The following is a 23,632-nucleotide window of genomic DNA, read 5'->3' as shown; positions in this document are numbered from 1 at the left end:
ATGGGGAGTCTTTTCTCTCAACAAAGCCTCAGTTCTTCGTCGAGCATTTAGAGGACAAGTTTGGGGAGGTGGAGGGCTTGTCAAAAATGCGCTCTGGATCGGTCCTGATCCAAACGGCATCCTCTGCCCAGTCACGACGGTTACTTGCTTGTGATAAGTTGGGGGATGTTGCTGTTACGATCACACCGCATAAGAGTTTAAATATGGTCCAGGGAGTTATTTACCATAAGGACCTTCTTTTGCAGTCTGATGACGAGCTGCGCGCCAACTTAGAGCGCAGAGGTGTACATTTCGTCCGGCGCGTTCATCGGGGTCCGAAGGAAAATCAGATAGCTACCGGTGCCTTCATCTTGGCCTTCGAGGGTGATACGTTACCGGAAAAGTTCAAGGTGATGGTCTACCGATGTGACGTCAGGCCCTATATTCCTCCCCCGATGCGGTGCTTCAAGTGCTGGAAGTTTGGCCATATGTCTTCCCGCTGCACTTCCAGCCTCACATGTCGAGATTGCGGACGCCCGTCTCATCCCGATACTCCATGTGCCCCGCCTCCCATCTGTGTCAACTGCGGGGAGCACCATTCACCTTGCTCGCCAGACTGCAGAATCTTCCAGAAAGAACGCAAAATCATGGAATATAAGACCCTGGACCGACTGACTTATACTGAAGCCAAGCGGAAATACGACCGATTACATCCCGTGCGAATGACGTCATCCTACGCCGCCGCTACGACACCTGTGCCCGCCCCATCAGTTTCACGACTTCCAGCCAGCTCGATAACCAGTAAGACTCCTCCTGCCCCCTTGCCAGTGGGGGGCTCTACCCACCGGGTTGCTCCTGCGCCACCTACCTCAGGGGCAACACCATCCCCCCCATCAGGGACGTCCGTCCCTGCTTCTAAGCCGGAGAAGTGTCCAACTTCTTCGGCTTCTCACGCTCGCAAGGGGTCCCTCGGGTCCCTCCCTTCCCAGGTTTCCACCAGTGGGAAGGCTGACGACCGCCAGTGGCGTAAGTGCCCGCAATCAGCTGGTCGACGGGCTTCACGATCCTCCTCAGTCCCGGAGACTGAATCGGTGAAGCCCTCCCAGCCAGTTAAACCCAAGGAGCAGCGTGAGAAATCAAAGAAGAAGAGCTCTAAGCCCAAGGAACTCGCGGTGGCAGCTACCCCACCGCCACCTTACAGCTCTGCGTCTGAGGACGAGGTGGAGATCCTGGCGTCCGCTGAGGACCTAGAACTCGCCGGTCCCTCAGACGCCATGGATAACACTAACACTAGCACGGGTGCTCAATCGGAGGCAGCAGGTGACCCAGCGGCGTAATCTGCCTTCCCCGTCCTGTCACGCCTTTCTCAGCCATGGACAATACCATCCTCCAGTGGAACTGCAGCGGTTTCTTCCACCATTTAGCTGAGCTCCGCCAACTTCTCAGCCTTCGCCCTTTCTTCTGCATTGCTCTCCAGGAAACTTGGTTTCCGGCGATGCGAACCCCCGCCCTCCGTGGCTATCGGGGTTATTACAAGAACCGAGCAGCTTATGAAAGGGTGTCTGGTGGCGTCTGCATTTATGTCCTTCACACTTTGCACAGCGAATCTGTCCCTCTCCAGACGCCTTTAGAGGCTGTCGCTGTACGCGTGTGGACGCCACAGGCTGTTACCGTCTGCAGTCTTTACATTCCACCGGATGGTGATGTCTCGCAGCATGTCCTGGCTGCACTGGTCGCCCAATTGCCGCCACCTTTCTTGCTATTGGGCGACTTCCACGCTCATAACCCTCTGTGGGGTGGGTCAGTGGCAACAGGTCGAGGCGCCATCATTGAGCATTTATTGTCGCAGCTCGATCTCTCGCTGTTAAATGATGGTGCCTTCACACACTTCAGTGTGGCGCATGGCACCTACTCCGCCATTGACCTTTCAATTTGTAGCCATAGCCTCTTACCGTCTGTCCAATGGAGTGTGCATGACGACCTGTGTGGTAGTGACCACTTTCCGATCTTTTTGTCACTACCACAGCGCCACTCTTCTGGGCGCCCTAGCAGATGGGCTATGAATAAGGCTGACTGGGACTTGTTCTCCTCCACTGCCGCTTTTGAGCCTCTCTCTACCGATGACATTGATGCGGTGGTTCAATCGGTCACCACCGGCATCGTTACTGCCGCCGAATCTGCCATTCCCCATTCCTGTGGGTCCCCTCGGCGGAAGGCTGTGCATTGGTGGTCGCCTGAGATCGCTGAAGCGATTAAAGATCGCCGGCGGGCGCTCCAGCGTCACAAGCGACACCCCTCCCTCGACCACCTTATCGCCTTCAAACGGCTGCGTGCGCGGGCCCGCCTCCTTATCCGCCAAGGCAAGAAGGAGTGCTGGGAGCGGTATGTGTCCACCATTGGCCTCCATGTCACTCCCTCGCAGGTCTGGGCCAAGATTCGACGCGTCTACGGCTATCGGCCACCTGCCAGCGTCCCTGCGCTCTCACTGAATGGAGCAGTTTGTACTGACTCCGACGTCATTGCCAATCGCTTAGCAGAGCTTTTTGCTATGAGTTCCGCTTCTGCAAATTACCCCCAGGCCTTCCGCTCCATTAAAGAGCGGATGGAACGTCGGAGCCTTTCGTTTCGCACCAACCACCCAGAATCTTACAATGCTCCATTTAGTGAGTGGGAATTTCGCAGTGCCCTCGCTGCTTGCCCTGATACCGCTCCTGGGCCAGATGGCATCCACTGTCAGATGCTGAAACACCTTTCAGTGGACTGCCAGCGGCGCCTTCTCGATCTTTACAACCGTCTTTGGGTCGAGGGGGAGTTTCCGTCGCAGTGGCGGGAAGGCATTGTCATCCCCGTTTTGAAGCCTGGAAAGAACCCTCTGGAGGTGGACAGCTACCGTCCCATTAGCCTCACCAACGTTCTTTGCAAGTTGCTTGAACGGATGGTGAGCCGGCGCTTGCATTGGGTACTGGAGTCTCGGGGCCTTCTGGCTCCATCTCAGGGTGGGTTCCGTAAAGGCCGCTCCGCCGCCGACAATCTGGTGAGCCTGGAGTCGGCCATCCGTACTGCCTTTTCCCGCCGTCAGCACCTGGTCGCTGTCTTTTTCGACATGCGGAAGGCGTACGATACGACATGGCGTCATCACATTCTTTCTACGCTTCATGGATGGGGTCTTCGGGGTCCTCTGCCGATTTTTATCCGCAATTTTCTGTCGTGTCGTACCTTCCGCGTGCAAGTCGCGGCCTCGTATAGTTCCTCCCACGTCCAGGAGAACGGTGTGCCACAGGGCTCTGTTTTAAGTGTCTGTCTGTTTTTAATAGCCATTAACGGGCTTGCTGCGGGCGTGGGAAATTCTGTCTCCGCTTCCCTGTATGCTGACGACTTCTGCCTTTATTACAGCTCTACTGGCATTGCAGCTGTTGAACGTCAGCTACAGGGCGCTATCCGTAAGGCGCAGTCTTGGGCTGTAGCGCATGGGTTTCAGTTTTCGGCAGCCAAGACCTGCGTTATGCATTTCTGCCGGCGCCGAACAGTCCATCCTGAGCCGCGGCTTTATCTTGCCGACGAACTCCTTGCTGTGGTGGAGACCCACAGGTTTTTGGGGGTGGTTTTCGATGCCCGGTTGACTTGGCTGCCTCATATCCGGCAGCTCAAACAGACGTGTTGGCGGCATCTCAATGCACTGCGATGTTTGAGCCACACCCGCTGGGGAGCCGACCGCTCTACCCTGTTACGGCTCTACCAGGCGTTAATCCAGTCCCGTCTGGATTATGGGTGCCTGGCATATGGCTCAGCATCCCCGTCTGCGTTGCGGGTGCTGGACCCAATTCTCCACAGCGGGATACGCCTTGCCACTGGTGCTTTCCGCACCAGCCCTGTGGACAGCTTACTCTTGGAGGCAGGTGTCCCTCCACTGCGGTTCTGGCGCCAACGTTTGCTGGCCGCTTATGCTGCCCATGTTCTAAGCTCGCCCGGGCATCCTAACTATCGTCTCCTGTTCCCGCCGTCAGTCGTCCATCTGCCGGAACGTCGGCCCCGGTCGGGTTGTCCGATCGCCATACGCGTCAAGGAGCTTCTCTGCGGGCTTGGGTTTTTCCCTGTTCCGCGTCCTTTCCAGGCGCCTCTGCGCACACCCCCGTGGTGTGTTCCTCGCCCTTGCCTTCGGCTCGACTTGGCACAGGGCTCGAAGGACACGGTCCCTCCAGAGGCCTTCCGCCGCCGCTTTTATTCCATCCTGGCCACGTATCAGGGCTCTGGCATTGTTTACACCGACGGCTCGATGGTTGCTGGTCGAGTCGGTTATGCGCTCACTCTAGGGGACCATTCCGAACAATGTTCCTTGCCGGCTGGCTGCAGCGTTTACACTGCTGAGCTGGTCGCCATCTTTCGAGCCCTAGAGTATATCCGCTCCTGCTCAGGTGAGTCCTTCGTTATCTGTAGCGATTCCCTGAGCAGTTTACGAGCACTCGACCAGTGTTTTCCTCGTTCCCGTCTGGTGATGGCTATCCATGAGTCCCTGCATACTCTTGCGCGTTGCGGCCGCTCTGCGGTCTTCGTGTGGTCCCCGGGCCATGTTGGAATCCCCGGCAACGAGAATGTTGACCGGCTGGCGAAAGAGGCGACTAGTGCACCATCTCTGGACGTTGGCCTCCCGGAGACAGATTTGCGAGCGTTCCTACGCCGCAAAATTCAGGACCTTTGGGACACTGAATGGCGCGCCCTGCCTTCACGCAACAAACTTCGGGCCATCAAGGGGGCTACCGGTGTGTGGCGCTCCTCCTTGCGGGTCTCTCGCAAGGAGTCTGTTGTCCTCTGCCGGCTGCGCATTGGGCACACTCGGCTTACGCACGGCCACTTATTGCGCCGTGAGGACGCGCCTCTATGTCGCTGCGGCTCCGTTTTATCCGTGGTTCATGTTTTATTGGAGTGTCCGTTTTTAGCTGCGCTCAGGCAGTCGTTCGCACTGCCTGACTCGCTCCCTGCCCTTTTAACAGATGACTCGGCTATGGCTGACTTAGTTTTACGTTTTATTCGGGCAGGGGGTTTTTATTCTTTAATCTGAGTGTTTCTGTTTTTATCTTATTGTTTTGTGTTGATTCTGGCCTTTGGCCTCCGGTTTTAAACTGATGTTTTAATGTGTTTCAAGTGGTTGGCTTTTCCTTTTTTATTTCTCTGGTCGGCCAACCACCGTCACACTCTGTGTGCTTTTAGTTCGTTTTGTCTGGTCTTTGTCTCAGTTTCTCTTGTTCAGTGTCGTCTGTGCTCTATTCTGTTACTCGTTTTTTTTTATTCTCTGTGGGTGTTATTTAGTACTTGGACAAAGGGACCGATGACCGTAGCAGTCTGGTCCCTTTAATCCCCCAAACCAACCAACCAACCATCATCAAAACGGCATCCTCTGCCCAGTCCCGGATGTTGCTCAATTGTGACAAGTTGGGGGATGTTTCAGTTAGCATCACGCCGCATAAGAGTCTCAACATGGTCCAGGGTATTATATTCCACAGGGATCTTCTTTTGCAGTCCGACGACGAATTACGCGCCAACCTCGAACGACGAGGTGTTCACTTCGTCTGGCGCGTCCATCGGGGTCCGAGGGATAATCAGGTAGCCACCGGTGCCTTCATCTTGGCCTTTGAGGGTGATGTCTTACCCGAAAAGGTTAAGGTGATGGTTTACCGTTGTGATGTGAAAAATTACATCCCTCCTCCGATGCGGTGTTTTAAATGCTGGAAGTTCGGGCACATGTCATCTCGCTGTACTTCCGGCATCACATGTCGGGATTGCGGACGTCCTTCGCATACTGATACTCCATGTGCTCCGCCTCCCATCTGTCCCCTCAGGGGACTCAGCATCTATGTGCTGGGTACGGGCTTGGCGAACCCGGGATCCCTGAGCTGGGGACTGGTGTGCGCCGCCAGTCCTCTGACACCGTAAGCTCTGGGCATGCTTCAGCGACCACCGTGTGGCGCAACGGTGGAACGTTGTGTGTCGCAGGGACCGGGGATCTTGGCTTGATTGCCTGGATCGCGAGGATGGTACATACCTCTCTAAAAAACCCTTCAATCTTAAGGTGTGCTGCGCGCCGATAAGATGCATGGCTGTTGAGGTGGAACAGTCGCTAGCAGGCGACCTCTGAGGAACCTGCCGCACCTCAGTTGTATAAGGCTTACCCAGGCATGCGGGGCTCTGTCTGGGCTGACGTTTCGTTCCCTAGCTGCTCGTGGGACGCACATGGCAACCACGTATTTCCCTTCACCAACTTCGCAATCAGTCAAGCGCATGAGGGAGGCTAGTCCTCCAGATATGCAGATGGAACAGAGTAACAGGGCTCATGGAGTCGTAAATGACAATGTTTTCATCGTGATTAAGAGGAAGGAGGGCTTATTTGAAAAAGTGTCTCCTTTCTATATACATAAAGGTTTAGAAGGACTCGCAGGTACACTGAAATCTATCAAACGCCTGAGGAATGGTACCCTGTTAGTTGAGACTACTAGGGCATCGCAAGTGGAGCTGCTTCGGAAGTCACCCAAGTTAGGCGAGTATGATATTACTGTCGAGTTGCACACTTCCCTCAACTCCAGTAAAGGCGTTGTCACCTGCCGTGATTTAATGGATATCGATGTCGACGAGCTGAAGCAAGAATTGGCAACACAGGGGATTGTAGACGTGGAACAAAGGACACGTAGAAATAATGGAGTCACTGAGAACTCTGCCACTTTCATTGTGACTTTCAATTCGCCTGTCTTACCTGAATACGTTCTGGCTGGTTTCCTCAGACTTAAGGTTCGGCCTTATACACCTAACCCTGTGCGCTGTTTCAAATGTCAGCGATTTGGCCATACGACAATGAGTTGTGGGGGTGAACCAACCTGCGGTATCTGTGGCAAGGCAGCTCATGAAGCTGGGACCAACTGCACATCCCCCTGCGGATTCGGGGGTTAGAATAGGCCCGTGGTATTCCTGCCTGTCGTAAGAGGCGACTAAAAGGAGTCTCACATGTTTCGGCCTTATGTGATGGTCCCCTCTCGGGTTTGACCTCCATCTTTCTAAATTATTCCGAAGAGCGAGCCAATTGGGGAAAGGCGCCTTACATGGTGCACAGTATCCGTCGTGCAATTAGACCTTTAGCCGTCTTTCTCGTCGTTGCAATGGTGTCCCACTCGTTTTCGATCTCTTGGGCGATTACCACGCTGCACTCTGCAGTGTTTCTTTTAACTGCAACGACGACCTTGGCCATTTTTGCACCTAAGATCCAGCACGGTAGCCAGTCCGTTGTGGTGGGGCCGCCATGTACCCTCTTGGTTGTAGCCCCCTGACAACACAGGGATCGCTCTACTGATGCCTGCGCCGTTCACTCCCCACGTATGCCAAGGAGTAGATGCCCATCGCCCTGGGGCATCGGGACTCCCGGCAATGGCCATCCTGCCAGGTGGCCTTTGCTGTGGCTGGGTGGCGCCCGTGGGGAGGGCCCTTGGTCGGAGTAGGTGGCATCAGGGCGGATGACCCGCAATGAAGCGTGGTACATCATCTATCGCTGGCGGCCAGCCGTCAGCAATCTCTAAGCGTTCGAGAGCCCATTTTAAAGGTAACGTTTATGACCCCAAATCGTTCCCCTCCCTCGCCACACCATGGGAGGAACGACAGGCATTGCGTGACAGTGAGACGTATTCGCCCAGACATCTTGTCTGTACCAGAGGTGATGGGGAATCTTCTCTATCTGTGAAGCCTCAGTTCTTTGTAGAGCATTTAGAGGACAAGTTTGGGGAGGTGGAGGGCTTGTCCAAGATGCGGTCCGGATCGGTGTTGATCAAAACGGCATCCTCCGCCCAGTCGCGGGCCTTGCTCGCTTGTACTAAGCTGGGGGATGTCTCTGTCACTATCACGCCCCACAAGAGGCTGAACATGGTCCAGGGCATTATCTTTCACAGGGATCTCCTTTTACAGTCCGACGACGAGCTGCGCGCCAACTTGGAGCGCCGAGGTGTCCATTTCGTCCGGCGCGTCCACCGGGGTCCGAGGGATCGTCAAGTTGCCACCGGTGCCTTCATCTTGGCCTTCCAGGATGACACGTTACCTGAGAAGGTCAAGGTGATGGTGTACCGTTGTGATGTCAAGCCGTATATCCCTCCCCCGATGCGGTGCTTCAAGTGTTGGAAGTTCGGCCACATGTCTTCACGCTGTGCGTCCGACCTCGTCTGTCGCGATTGCGGTCGACCTTCCCATCCTGATCATCCCTGTGCGCCGCCTCCAATCTGTGTGAACTGTGGTGCGCACCATCCGCCTTGCTCGTCAGACTGTCCGATTCTGCAGAAGGAGCGGAATATCATGGAAATCAAGACTCTCGACCGCCTGACGTACACTGAGGCGAAGCGGAAATATGATCGGCTTCATCCGGTGCGCATGACAGCTTCTTATGCCGCAACTGTCACTCCTTCTACAATTCCCTCCGCTCCAGGCAGCTCTCAGAGTCGCAGTCCCACACCTGCCCCCTTGATGGTGGGGGGCACTAAACCTCCTGTTGCTCCTGCTCCATCTACTTCAGGAGCAACACCCCCCCAACCATCGGGGACATCAGTCCCCCCTTCCCAGCCGGAGAAGCGTAAGACTTCTTCGGCTACTCTCGTAAGGAAGGGGTCCCTTGGGGACCTTCCTTCGCACGCTCCGACCGGTTCCAAAGCTGACAGCCGCAAGTGGCTCAAACAACCGCCAGTCCCTGGTCGTCGGGACACACGGTCATCGTCTGTCCCTGAGACTGACCCGGTGACGCCCTCTCAGCCTGAACCACCCAAGGCGCAGCGCGAGAAGCAGAAGAAGAAGAAACTCCCCAAGGCTACCGACATTGCGGTGGCACCCATTCCACCGCTTCCTACAAGCTCTGCGTCTGAGGATGAGGTGGAGATTCTGGCGTCTGCTGAGGACATGGATCTCGCCGGTCCCTCGGTGCTGTTGTCCAGGTGGTGCCTCAGTCGCAGCAGGGGCCCCGGAGGTGTAATCTGCCTCCCCAATCCCTTCACGCCTTTCCCATCCATGGCTAATACCATCCTCCAGTGGAACTGCAGCGGTTTTTTCTACCATCTAGCTGAGCTCCCCCAACTTATCAGCCGTCATCCTTTCCTTTGCATTGCTCTGCAGGAAACTTGGTTTCCAGCAATGCGAACCCCTGCCCTCCGTGGCTATCGGGGTTATTTTAAGAACCGGGCAGCTTATGAAAGGGTGTCTGGTGGCGTCTGCATATATGTCCTTAACTCTCTTCACAGCGAGTTTGGACCTCTACAAACAGCTTTAGAGGCTGTCGCTGTTCGGGTGTGGACGCCACAGGCTATCACCGTCTGCAGTATTTACCTTCCACCTGATGGTACTGTCGCGCAGCATGTCCTGGCTGCTCTGATAGCACAACTGCCGCCACCTTTTTTGCTGCTGGGCGATTTCAATGCCCACAAGCCTCTATGGGGTGGGACTGTCTCCGATGATCGCGGTCGGGCCGTGGAGCATGTGTTGGCTCAGCTCGACCTTAGCCTCTTGAACACCAGTGCTCCCACACATTTCAGTGTGGCGCATGGCTCGTTCTCGGCCATCGATCTCTCTGTTTGCAGCCCTGGACTTGTCCCATCCCTCCACTGGAGGGTGCATCCTGACCTGTGTGGTAGTGACCATTTTCCCATCTATTTGTCACTGCCACAGTGTCATTCTTCTGGGCGCTTGGCCCGCTGGGCTCTCCACAGGGCTGACTGGCCAGCTTTTACTTCCGCTGTAACCATTGCGTCTCCCCCACAGGGTGACATTGACGAGGTGGTCCGTGTTTTCACCACGTCCATCATTTCAGCGGCCGAGGCTGCCATCCCCCGTTCCTCTGGCCTCCCTCGGCGGAAGGCTGTCCCCTGGTGGTCGCCGGAGATTGCTGAGGCTATTCGCGACCGTAGGCGGGCTCTCCAGCGTCATAGGCTGCACCCGTCTCTGGAAACCCTCATCGCCTTTAAGAGGCTCCGTGCCTTCGCCCGTCGTCTTATTGCACGGCGTAAGCAGGAGTGCTGGGAGAGGTACGTCTCCTCCCTGGGCTCCCGTGTCTCGTCCTCGCACGTGTGGTCCCGGATCCGGCGGATTTATGGCTCCCAGACCCCTATGGGTGTTCCTGGGCTCTCCTTGGACGGCGCTGTCTGCACGGACGCTGCCGCCATTGCTGAACGGCTAGCCGCGCACTTTGCTCAGAGCTCTGCGACTGCATCCTATCCCCTCGCCTTTCGCTCTCTAAAGGAGCGAGCCGAGCGGACGCCGTTCTCATTTCACACGCGTCATTATGAAACATACAATGCTCCTTTCAGCGAGAGGGAATTCCTCGCTGCCCTAGCCGATTGCCCTGATACAGCACTAGGCCCAGACTGCATCCATGCGCAGATGCTGAAGCATCTCTCCAGGGACTGCCAGACACACATTCTCGCGATATTTAATCGCATTTGGAGCGAACGCGTGTTCCCGTCGCAATGGCGGGAGGGTGTTATTGTCCCCATCTTGAAACCCGGTACGGACCCACTGGCGGTGGACAGCTATCGTCCCATTACCCTCACCAACATTTTGTGCAAATTGCTCGAACGTATGGTGGGGCAGCGTTTGTGTTGGGTCCTTGAGTCGCGCGGTCTCCTCGCTCCATCCCAGGGTGGCTTCCATCAGGGCCGGTCTGCAGTGGACAATTTGGTGCGGCTGGAATCTGCTGTCCGTATGGCCTTTGCCCGACGTCAGCATCTCGTTGCTGTATTTTTCGATCTGCGGAAGGCGTATGACACCACATGGAGGCATCACATCCTCGCCACGTTGCATGAGTGGGGTCTTCGTGGTCGGCTCCCGGCTTTTCTTCAAAGCTTCCTATTGCGCCGCTCTTTCCAGGTGCAAGTCGGTGCCACCTCTAGTTCCTCTTATATACAGGAAAATGGGGCCCCGCAGGGCTCGGTGTTGAGCGTCTCTTTATTTTTAGTGGCCATTAATGGTCTGGCTGCAGCAGTGGGGTCGTTGGTGTCTCCTTCCTTGTATGCCGACGACTTCTGCATCTCATTTAGCTCCACGACTACGGGAGTCGCGCAACGCAGGTTGCAAGTCGCCATTCGCAAGGCAGCATCATGGGCTCTGGCTCATGGTTTTCAGTTATTTGCTGCCAAGACTCGGGTTATGCACTTCTGCAGGCGTCGGACGGTCCACCCTCATCCTGCACTTTACCTCGAAGGCCACCTGCTTGAAGTGGTGGACACTTGCCGCTTCTTGGGACTCGTGTTTGATGCCCGGCTCACATGGGTTCCTCATGTTACTCAGCTGAAGCAAAAATGCTGGCGGCACCTCAACGCCCTCCGCTGCCTTAGCCACACGTCTTGGGGTGCCGATCGCTGCACGCTGCTGCGTTTGTACAGAGCCCTTGTGCAGTCCCGGCTTGATTATGGGAGCCTGGCCTATGGGTCTGCGTCACCCTCAGTGTTGAAGTTGTTAGACCCCATACACCACTGTGGGGTCCGGCTTGCAACTGGCGATGTTCGTATGAGTCCCGTGGATCGTCTACTGGTGGAGGCCGGGGTTCCCCCGCTGCGGATTCGCCGCCATCGTCTGCTCGCCGACTATGCTGTCCACGTGCGTTGCTCGCCAGGCCATCCCAATCGTCGCCTGCTTTTCCCTGCCATGGCCCTCCATCTGCCCGAACGGCGGCCTAGGTCTGGGCTTTCCGTCGCTGTCCGCGTTCAGTCCCTGCTGTCTGAATTGGGTTCATTCCCTCTTCCGCCTCCCTTCCGGGTCCGTGCACCTGCGCCTTCCTGGTGTTTGTCCCGGCCGTCCGTCCGTCTGGACTTGGCACAGGGACCCAAGGACTCGGTTCCGCCTGTGGCCCTCCGTCGCCGTTTTCTTGCTCTCCTCGCCTCATTTTCGGACTGTGAGACTGTCTACACTGATGGTTCCCTGGTTGATGGTCGCACTGCCTACTCTTTTGCTCATGCTGCTCATGTTGAGCAGCGCTCCTTGCCGGCTGGCTGCGGTATTTTTACTGCAGAGCTGGTGGCCATATTGCGCGCTCTTGAGCATATGCGTTTCTGCTCAGGTAGGTCCGTCGTGATCTGCAGTGACTCCCTGAGCAGCCTTCAGGCCATCGACCGCTGCTATCCCTCCTCTCCTCTGGTGTCCTCCATTCAGGAGACTGTTTCCGCCATTGCCCGTTCTGGTCGTTCGGTGGTCTTGGTTTGGACGCCCGGTCATGTTGGCATCCCAGGGAACGAACGTGTAGACAGGCTGGCCAAAGGGGCGATCGACGCCCCGGCTTTGGAGGTTGGCCTTACGGCTCGCGACCAGCAGATGGTGTTGCGCCGTAAGCTGATTGGGATATGGGCTGCTGAGTGGCGTGGCATGACAGCCCCGAATAAACTGCGGGCTGTCAAGGGGACGACCGATGTGTGGCGTTCCTCCCTGCGGGCTTATCGCAGGGACTCAGTAGTCCTGTGTCGGCTGCGCATCGGCCATACATACCTGACGCACGGCCATCTGTTGCGTCAGGAGGATCCCCCCTTGTGTCGGTGTGGGTCTCGGCTGACGGTCGGCCACATTTTGCTGAAGTGTCCTCGACTGCGCACACTCCGGCAATCTTTTACTCTCCCGGGCACTTTGGCTCTGGTTTTATCCGACGATGCCTCCATGGCTGACAATGTTTTACATTTTATCTGTAGTAGTCGTTTTTATGGTTCGATTTAGGGAGGTCCTGTGCCTTTCCCTTTCTGTGTCTTTTGTCCTTGTGTCTGTTGCTGTTCTGGTGTGCCGTCAGATGGTTGACTCTTTCCCTTTTTTTCTCATGGTCAGTCAACCAGTCTCCGGCCATCGCCCTTTCTTCTATTTCTTTCTGTCTGGTGTTCCTCTGTCCTGTTCTTGTCTGTAGTGTTTGTTGCTGCATTTGTGTTCTTTTAGCCCCTGGGGGGACGTCTCCTCCCCCTTTGGTTTTTATCTGCTCCGTAGATTTTCGGCCCGCCTGATTTTGGAATGGGGACTGATGACCTTCGCTGTTTAGTCCCCCTTAAACATCCCAACAACCACCACCACCACCACCACCACCACCACACCGTGACGACATGTACCCAAAGCGCAAACACCGAAAACAGCGCAAAGGAGGCGGGACGTAAGGTCGCACGTCGCACTGGTGGCACATCACCTTTACTTTCTCCGGGAGAACGTCCCCCTCGAAGGCGAGGATAAAGGCTCCGGTGTCGATGGATGGTCTTTGGGGCCGCGCTGGACTCGCTGGACGAAATGCGCGCCTCGGCGCTCCAGGTTGGCCCTCAGCTCCTCATCAGATTGTAGCAGGAGGTCACGATGAAAAATAACCCCCTGCGTCCTACCCCCCTGCGGGTTCGGGGGTAAGAATAGGCCCGCGGTATTCCTGCCTGTCGTAAGAGGCGACTAAAAGGAGTCTCAAAGGTTTTGGCCTTAATGTGATGGTCCCCATTAGGGTTTGACCTCCATTTTTCCAAATTCCACAGAAGTACGAGCCTTTTGGGGAAGGACACCTTACGTGGTGCACCATCAGTCCTCTGTGCCCTACGACCTTGGCACTCTTGATCGTCTTTGCGTCGTACCTGCACCCTCCATCCCTCATTTTGGGCATAGACACCTGATGTATTGTGTAAGTACCGCCCTTAGTGCGTCACCACCAGCACCTACGATCACTATGGACTACCCATGGCACCCAAAATCCAGCACGGTAGCCAGCCCGTTGTGGTGGGGTCGTCATGTACCCTCTAGGTTGTAGCCCCCTGACAACACAGGGATCGTACTGCCGATGCCTGAGCTGACGCCTCCCCACGTAAGCCAAGGAGTAGATGCTCGTCTCTCTGGGGCATCGGGACTCCCGGCAACGGCCATCCTGCCAGGTGGCCTTTGCTGTGGCTGGGTGGCGCCCGTGGGGAGAGCCCCTGGTCGGAGTGGGTGGCATCGGGGCGGATGCCCCGCAATGAAGCGGGTGAAATCTCAATCTGGTGGTCGTCCGACCGCCAATGTCTCTAAGCGTGGTAAGGTGGAATTCAACGCTGTGACATATAACCCGAAGTCGTTCCCTTCCCTAGCCACACCATGGGAGGAACGTAGGGCTGCAGACAGACAGGAGCCGTATTCGCCATGATACCTTGTATGCAGCAGAACTGATGGGGATTCGTTTTTGGGGACTAAGCCTCTTTTCTTCGTGCACAATCTCGAAGATAAGTTTGGGGAAGTGGCATCTCTTTCCAAAATGAGGAGCGGGGCCATTTTGATACAAGCAGCTTCATCTGCGCAGTCCCAGGCATTACTCGCCTGTGAGAAGCTCGGTGACATCCCCGTCACTGTCACTCCCCATAAGTCCTTAAATTTGGTCCAGGGGATTATTTTTCATAAAGATCTTCTGCTACAGTCTGATGACGAGCTACGTGAGAACCTGGCACGACGAGGTGTACACTTTGTCCGTCGTGTCTTTCGGGGGCCGAAGGATAATAGGGTCGCTACCGGTGCTTTCATCCTGGCCTTTGAGGGCGACTGCTTGCCTGAGAAAGTCAAGGTCATGATATACCGGTGCGATGTCAAGCCCTATGTCCCGCCCCCTATGCGATGCTTCCAGTGCTGGAAATTCGGACACATGTCCTCCAGGTGCACTTCCAGCCCCACGTGTCGTGATTGTGGACGACCTCCACATCCTAATGCTCCATGTGCTCCGCCTCCCACCTGCGTTAACTGTGGGGAGCATCATTCTCCCTGCTCACCAGACTGTGCAGTCTATCAACGAGAGCGGAAGATACAAGAAATTAAGACCTTGGACCGTTTAAGTTACCAAGAGGCAAAGAAGAAATTAGAACGGCTCAACCCCACACCTATGTTGAGGAGTTATGCTACTGTCACACTGCCGCCACCAGCTCCTGCACAGACTCCCTTCTCTGTTGGCCCACAGAGAAATCAGGTAACGTCTGCCCCACCGCTGGGACAGGCCGCTCTCTCTTCCACTGCTCCCAAAACACCGAGTTTGGGAGCAGTGCGCCCCAAGCAACCGGGGACGTTGGTCCCCACCTCTCAGCCGGAGCGGCGACAGCCCTCTCCGGCTCCTCAGCCGGGGAAGCGACAGCTCCCTCCGGCTGCTCAGCCGGGGACGCAACAGCCTCCTCCGGCCTCACTTGTTCGGAAGGGATCCCTTGGGGGCGTCCCTTCCAAGGACTTCCCCAATGTCTCACAAGACACTAGCCAGTGGCTGAAGAAGCCACCAGCTGCTGGTCGAAGGGCTTCACGCTCTTCCTCTGTTCCTGATGATGCGTCAGGAAAGCCCTCCCAGCATGACAACCCTCCTCCCAAAGACAAGAGAGAGAAAAGGAAGCTCTCCAAGAAGAATAAGGACCCAGTGGTTCCCGCACCAACGCTCCCTGTCAGCTCAGCCTCTGAGGACGAGGTCGAGCTCTTTGCGTCCCCTGATGACCTGGATCTCGCCGTCTCCTCAGAAACGATGGCCGTAGTGACGTCCGTCGCTCAGTCGGTGGCAGCATGTGACCCTGCCAAGTAATTTGCCTTTTCAGTGCCTGCATGCCCCTACCGGACACGCTTTGTACAATCCTCCAGTGGAATTGTGGCGGTTATTTTAGCCATCTCCCTGAGCTACGACAGCTCCTAAGCCTGACACCTGCTTTCTGCATTGCCCTCCAAGAAACCTGGTTCCCGGCAATGCGGACCCCTGTTCTTCGTGGATACAGGGGCTATTACTGCAACCGTAGCACTTACAATTGTGTGTCAGGTGGAGCCTGCGTGTATGTCCTTACCTCTGTATATAGTGCTCCTGTGCCCCTTCAAACATCATTGGAAGCTGTGGCTGTCCGTGTAAGGACTACCCAGGACATAACCGTCTGCAGTGTCTATCTCCCTCCAGGTGGTACAGTCTCCCTGACCGAAATGGCTGCGCTTGTCGCCCAACTCCCCACGCCTTTTCTTCTCCTGGGGGATTTTAACGCCCACAATCCCCTGTGGGGTGGAACGAAGGTTACTGGCCGAGGCAGGGAGGTCGAGAATCTCATCTCCCAACTCGACCTCTGCCTCTTAAACTCTGGCGCCGCCACACATTTCAGTGTGGCGCATGGCACGTTCTCGGCCATCGATCTGTCGTTGTGCAGCCCAGGGCTTGTACCATCGGTCCACTGGAGAGTCCATGAGGACTTGTGTGGTAGTGACCATTTTCCGATCTTCCTTTCACTACCACAGCGTCACTCCTTTGCGCGCTCGCCTAGATGGGCATTTAGCAAGGCGAACTGGGACACGTTCTGCTCTGCTGCCACTGTTGACTCTCTCCCCCATGGTACCATCGATGTGGCGGTTGAGACACTGACTGCAGCGATTGTTTCCGCTGCGGAACGTACCATTCCTCGTTCGTTCGGGTGCCCCCGGCGAAAGTCGGTGCCTTGGTGGTCTCCAGAGGTCGCTGCCGCCATTAAAGAACGTCGGCGGGCTCTTCAGCGACATAAGCGGCACCCGTCTTTGGAGAACCTCATTTTATTCAAACGTCTCCGTGCTCAGGTACGGAGGCTTATCAAACGGCGGAAACAGGAGTGTTGGGAGAGGTACGTTTCCAAGATTGGTTCCCGTACTTCCCCCTCCCAGGTGTGGCTGAAGATTCGGCGCATCTTTGGATTGCAGTACTCTACAGGTGTCCCAGGGCTTACCATCAACGGGGCAGTATCCACCGATGCCGATGCAATCGCCGAGCATTTCGCTCAGCACTATGTCCGGGCCTCTGCGTCGGGGAATTACCCGCCTGCGTTTCGCGCGCTCAAACGCCGGGAGGAAGGCAAACGGCTTTCTTTCGCTTCTCGCCACCCTGAGGCGTATAACGCCCCATTTAGTTTGTGGGAACTCCAGAGCGCCCTGGCACAGTGCCCCGATACAGCCTCTGGGCCAGATGGCGTCCACAATCAGATGTTAAAACACCTGTCCCCGGACTGTCAGCGATGTGTTCTTGCCATCTTCAACCGCCTATGGGGTGATGGTGTCTTTCCGTCGCAATGGCGAGAAAGTACCATCATTCCAGTGCTGAAGCCTGGTAAGGACCCGCTTACTGTGGATAGTTATCGGCCCATTAGCTTAACCAATACTCTGTGCAAGCTGCTGGAACGCATGGTGAGTCGACGGCTGTGTTGGCTGCTCGAGTCTCGGGGTCTCCTGGCTCCATGCCAGAGCGGCTTCCGTCAGGGCCGTTCCACCGCCGATACTTTGGTCCTCCTTGAGTCTGCAATCCGCACTGCTTTTTCCAGGCGCCAACACCTCGTCTCCGTCTTTTTTGACCTCTCCAGAGCATATGACACGACGTGGCGCCACCATATTCTCGCCACGTTGCACGGGTGGGGTCTCCGGGGCTCTCTCCCCATTTTTATTCAGAATTTTTTATCTGTTCGGACATTCCGCGCTTTAATTGGCACATCCCATAGTTCCCTTCATATCCAGGAGAACGGCGTTCCACAGGGCTCTGTATTGAGCGTGCCCCTTTTCCTTGTGGCCATTAATGGCCTTGCAGCAGCAGTAGGGTCCTCTGTCTCGCCCACGTTATATGCTGACGATTTCTGCATCTTTTTCAGCTCCTCCACCATTGGCGTTGCAGAACGTCGGTTGCAGGGAGCCATACGCAAGGCACAGGCGTGGGCCCTAGCCAATGGGTTTCAGTTTTCTCCTGCGAAGACTTGTGTTATGCACTTTTGTCGGCGTCGCACTGTCCATCCCCACCCTGAGCTTTATCTTCAGGATGCTAAGCTCAGGGTTGTTGACACTTACCGTTTTCTGGGATTGCTGTTCGATGCCCGGCTTACTTGGCTTCCACATATTCGTGAGCTCAAGCGTCAGTGCTGGCAGCATCTGAATGCCCTCCGCTGCCTCAGCAACACAACTTGGGGTGCCGACCGTAACACGCTGCTGCAGCTCTACAAAGCCCTTGTGCTGTCCCGACTGGATTATGGGAGTGTGGCGTATGGCTCAGCGTCGCACTCAGCGTTGCAACTGCTGGACCCCATTCACCACTGTGGGGTTCGACAGGCGACAGGAGCATTCCGCACCAGTCCTGTTAATAGCCTACTTGCTGAGGCTGGGGTTCCTCCGCTCTACATTCGGCGTCAACAACTCTTAGCCAACTATGCTGCCCACGTCCGTTGTTCTCCCCGTCACCCTAACTACCGTCTCCTTTTCACCGATGCGGCAGTCCATCCTCCACGCCGGCGGCCGCGATCAGGCCATGCAATTGGGATCCGTGTTCAGTCCCTGCTTAGTGAACTCGAGTCTTTGCCTCTTCCATCTGCTTTTCAGGTCCGCCCACATACACCACCTTGGTGTATCCGTCGGCCGCAGCTTCAGCTGGACCTCTCCCAATGGCAAAAGGATTCAGTTCCTCCTGCAGTCTTGCGCCGCCAATTTCTTGCTCTCCTCGACGAATCCCGTGACTCGGAGGTTATCTATACCGATGGCTCGATGGTTGATGGCCGTGTGGGGTACGCTTATGTTCATGCGGACTATGTCGACCAACGCTCCTTGCCGGACGGCTGCAGTGTTTACACTGCAGAGCTAACAGCTATTTTTCGTGCCCTTCAGCGTGTTCGTACCAGCACTGGCGAGTCTTTTGTCATTTGCAGTGACTCTCTCAGTAGTCTCCAGGCTCTTGACCAGTGCTACCCACGCCATCCCATTGTTGTTGCCATCCAGGAGTCCGTTCATGCTCTTGCACAACGTGGCCGTTCAGTGGTGTTCATATGGACCCCGGGACACGTTGGGATAGCGGGCAACGAACACGCCGACAAGTTAGCTAAAGAAGCCACCCGCAAACTGCCGTTGGAGATCGGCCTCCCGGCCACTGATCTCCGATCGGTGTTACGCCGTCGGGTCTTTGGGATGTGGGCCGACGAATGGCGCACCCTGTCTGTGCCCAACAAGCTGCGGCGTGTAAAGGAGACAACGACTGTGTGGGGTTCCTCCATGCGGGCCTCTCGGAGGGACTCTGTGGTTCTCTGTAGGCTCCGCATTGGTCACTCTTGGCTGACGCATGGTCATCTGCTGCGTCGAGAGGACCCCCCTCATTGTCGCTGTGGTGTGCTTATGACGGTGGCCCATATATGGTTGGACTGTCCTCTTTTAACCGCCCTCAGGCGAACTTTTAATCTCCAGGGTGCTTTATCATCTCTCTTAGGTGACAATGTCTCTATGGCAGATCGGGTTTTAAGTTTTATTCGCGCAAGCGGCTTTTATAGGTCCATTTAAATTTTTTTTTAACATCACCCTCTTTTGAGCTCTCTCTTTTACTTAGTTTTGTGTTGTGATTCGACTCCGCCCTAAACGTTTAGGCTGGAGGTTTTAACGTGTTGCAGAGTGGCTGGCTCATCCTATTATTTTCGTGATCAGCCAGCCACAGTTCTCTGCTGTGCAGTTTTAATTCCATCTGCCTTTGTTCTCTATGTTGTTTTTGTTGCTGTGCTCTGTTTTCCATGTTGTCTTACAATGGACCATGGGGCTTTTCTTCCCCTGGAGTTTTTCTTTTAGTGCTTCGCTTGACTGGTGGATAGTTCCCCTGTGCTCTGTGTTTTTATGAAATAAGGGACCGATGACCTTTGTAGTTTGGTCCCTTTAATCTTTAACCCAACCAACCAACCGGGAGTGACATCTGCTCCACAACCGGGAGGCTCGATTCCTCCCCCTCCTTCTCCGGCGGCGTTGCCTCCGCCGGTTCCTCTCTCGCGGAAGGGGTCCCTCGGGGCTCTCCCTTCCTCCGTTTCTTCTCCTTCCCAGCCAGATGTCAGCCAGTGGCTGAAGGTTCCGCCACCTGCTGGTCGTAGGGCTTCTGCGTCGTCGTCAGCCTCTGACGCTCCTTCAGAGACGCTCTCCCAGCCCTCTCACCCTAAGAGCAGACGCGAGAAGAAGGAACGGAATGTGTCCAAGAAGAAGGACGTTCCGGCGGTTTCAGCACCGCCTGCTGTACATAGTCCTGGCTCCGGGGATGAGGTGGAGATCCTCGCCTCTGCCGCGGATCTCGCCCTCACGGAACCCTTGGGGGCCTCTCCTATGGACTCCGCTGACTCTCCCCCAGTGGCGGCGGTTGGCTCTGAAGCGCTGTCTGCCTCTTAGTCGCATTCACGCCCTCCCAGTCCCTTCCTGCTTCCATTCTCCAATGGAACTGCGGCGGTTATTTCCGCCACCTGCCAGAGCTCCGGATGCTTCTGAGTGATTCCCCTGTTCTCTGCATTGCTCTGCAGGAAACTTGGTTTCCTGCACTGCGGACCCCCGCCCTTCGCGGTTATCGGGGATACTATAAGAACCGTGCTGCCTGTCAACGAGCGTCAGGTGGGGTTTGCCTCTTTGTTCACCACTCTGTCTGTAGCTCGCCAGTACCCCTTCAGACGCCCTTAGAGGCAGTTGCTGCCAGGGTTGAGCTCTCGCCGGCTATTACTGTTTGCTCTGTTTACATTCCTCCGGATGGGGAGCTCCCCCGACATGTCTTGGCTGAGCTGCTGGCTCAACTCCCGCCACCATTGCTGCTTCTGGGCGATTTCAACGCCCACAATCCTCTTTGGGGTGGGACTGTCTCCGATGATCGCGGTCGGGCCGTGGAGCATGTGTTGGCTCAGCTCGACCTTAGCCTCTTGAACACCGGTGCTCCCACGCATTTCAGTGTGGCCCATGGCTCGTTCTCGGCCATCGATCTCTCTATTTGCAGCCCTGGACTTGTCCCATCCCTCCACTGGAGGGTGCATCCTGACCTGTGTGGCAGTGACCATTTTCCCCTCTATTTGTCACTGCCACAGTGTCATTCTTCTGGGCGCTTGCCCCGCTGGGCTCTCCACAGGGCTGACTGGCCAGCTTTTACTTCCGCTGTAACCATTGCGTCTCCCCCACAGGGTGACATTGACGAGGTGGTCCGTGTTTTCACCACGTCCATCATTTCGGCGGCCGAGGCTGCTATCCCCCGTTCCTCTGGCCTCCCTCGGCGGAAGGCTGTCCCCTGGTGGTCGCCGGAGATTGCTGAGGCTATTCGCGACCGTAGGCGGGCTCTCCAGCGTCATAGGCGGCACCCGTCTCTGGAGACCCTCATCGCCTTTAAGAGGCTCCGTGCCTTCGCCCGTCGTCTTATTGCACGGCGTAAGCAGGAGTGCTGGGAGAGGTACGTCTCCTCCCTGGGCTCCCGTGTCTCGTCCTCGCACGTGTGGTCCCGGATCCGGCGGATTTATGGCTCCCAGACCCCTATGGGTGTCCCTGGGCTCTCCTTGGACGGCGCTGTCTGCATGGACGCTGCCGCCATTGCTGAACGGCTAGCCGCGCACTTTGCTCAGAGCTCTGCGACTGCATCCTATCCCCCCGCCTTTCGCTCTCTAAAGGAGCGAGCCGAGCGGACGCAGTTCTCATTCCACACGCGTCGTTCTGAAACATACAATGCACCTTTCAGCGAGAGGGAATTCCTCGCCGCCCTCGCCGATTGCCCTGATACAGCACCAGGACCGGACGGCATCCACCCGCAGATGCTGAAGCATCTCTCCAGGGACTGCCAGAGACACATCCTCACCATCTTTAACCGCATTTGGAGCGAGGGCGTGTTCCCGTCGCAATGGCGAGAGGGTCTTATTGTCCCCATCGTGAAGCCCGGTGCGGACCCACTGGCGGTGGACAGCTATCGTCCCATTACCCTCACCAACGTTTTGTGCAAATTGCTCGAACGTATGGTGGGGCGGCGTTTGTGTTGGGTCCTTGAGTCGCGCGGTCTCCTCGCTCCATCTCAGGGTGGCTTCCGTCGGGGCCGGTCTGCAGTGGACAATTTGGTGCGGCTGGAATCTGCTGTCCGTACGGCTTTTGCCCGACGTCAGCACCTTGTTGCTGTCTTTTTCGATCTGCGGAAGGCGTATGACACCACATGGAGGCATCACATCCTCGCCACGTTGCATGGATGGGGTCTTCGTGGTCGGCTCCCGGCTTTTCTTCAAAGCTTTTTATTGTGCCGCTCTTTCCGGGTGCAAGTCGGTGCCACCTCTAGTTCCTCTTATATACAGGAAAATGGGGTCCCGCAGGGCTCGGTGTTGAGCGTCTCGTTATTTCTTGTGGCCATTAATGGTCTGGCTGCAGCAGTGGGGTCGTCGGTGTCTCCTTCTTTGTATGCCGACGACTTCTGCATCTCATTTAGCTCCACGACTCCGGGAGTCGCCGAACGCAGGTTGCAAGTCGCCGTTCGCAAGGCAGCATCATGGGCTCTGGCTCATGGTTTTCAGTTCTCTGCTGCCAAGACTCGGGTTATGCACTTCTGCAGGCGTCGGACGGTCCACCCTCATCCTGACCTTTACCTCGACGGCCACCTGCTTGAAGTGGTGGACACTTGCCGCTTCTTGGGACTCGTGTTTGATGCCCGGCTCACATGGGTTCCTCATGTTATTCAGCTGAAGCAAAAATGCTGGCGGCACCTCAACGCCCTCCGCTGCCTTAGCCACACGTCTTGGGGTGCAGATCGCTGCACGCTACTGCAATTGTACAGAGCTCTTGTGCAGTCCCGGCTTGATTATGGGAGCCTGGCCTATGGGTCTGCGTCCCCCTCAGTGTTGAAGTTGTTAGACCCCATACATCACTGTGGGGTTCGGCTTGCTACTGGCGCTTTTCGCACCAGCCCCGTGGATAGTCTACTGGTGGAGGCCGGGGTTCCCCCGCTGCGGATTCGCCGCCATCGTCTGCTCGCCGACTATGCTGTCCACGTACATTGCTCGCCAGGCCATCCCAATCGTCGCCTGCTTTTCCCTGCCTTGGTCCACCACCTGCCCGAACGGCGACCTCGGTCTCGGCTTTCCGTAGCTGTCCGTGTCCAGTCCCTGCTGTCAGAACTGGGGTCATTCCCTCTTCTGCCTCCCTTCCGGGTCCGTACACCTACGCCTCCCTGGTGTTTGTCCCGGCCGTCCGTCAGTCTGGATTTGGCACAGGGACCTAAGGACTCGGTTCCGCCTGTGGCCCTCCGTCGCCGTTTTCTTGCGCTCCTCGACTCATTTCCGGGCTGTGAGCCTGTCTACACTGATGGTTCCCTGGTTGATGGTCGCACTGCCTACGCTTTTGCTCACGCTGCCCATGTTGAGCAACGCTCCTTGCCGGCTGGCTGCAGTATTTTTACTGCAGAGCTGGTGGCCATCTTGCGAGCTCTTGAGCATATGCGTTCCTGCTCAGATGCGTCCGTCGTCATCTGCAGTGACTCCCTGAGCAGCCTTCAGGCCATCGACCGCTGCTATCCCTCCTCTCCTCTGGTGTCCTCCATTCAGGAGGCTGTTTCCGACATTGCCCGTTCTGGTCGCTCGGTGGTCTTGGTTTGGACGCCCGGTCATGTTGGCATCCCTGGGAACGAACGTGTAGACAGGCTGGCCAAAGGGGCGATCGACGCCCCGGCTTTGGAGATCGGCCTTACGGCTCGCGACCAGCAGCTGGTGTTGCGCCGTAAGCTGATTGGGATGTGGGCTGCTGAGTGGCGTGGCATGACAGCCCCGAATAAACTGCGGGCTGTCAAGGTGACGACCGATGTGTGGCGTTCCTCCCTGCGGGCTTCTCGCAGGGACTCGGTAGTCCTGTGTCGGCTGCGCATCGGCCATACATACCTGACGCACGGCCATCTGTTGCGTCAGGAGGATCCCCCCTTGTGTCGGTGTGGGTCCCGGCTGACGGT

At 56.4% G+C, this 23,632-nt stretch overlaps 1 pseudogene; it reads right to left on the bottom strand.

The window, feature by feature from the left end:
- LOC124603823 overlaps positions 1-23,632 on the bottom strand; it is a 49,837-nt pseudogene that overhangs the window by 1,421 nt on the left and 24,784 nt on the right.

The sequence above is a fragment of the Schistocerca americana genome, chromosome 1, assembly GCF_021461395.2.
Source record: "Schistocerca americana isolate TAMUIC-IGC-003095 chromosome 1, iqSchAmer2.1, whole genome shotgun sequence".
In the NCBI taxonomy this organism is placed as follows: Eukaryota; Metazoa; Arthropoda; class Insecta; order Orthoptera; family Acrididae; genus Schistocerca; species Schistocerca americana.
Note: the sequence above shows the minus strand (reverse complement) of the source record. Positions and strands in the feature narration are given on the sequence as shown.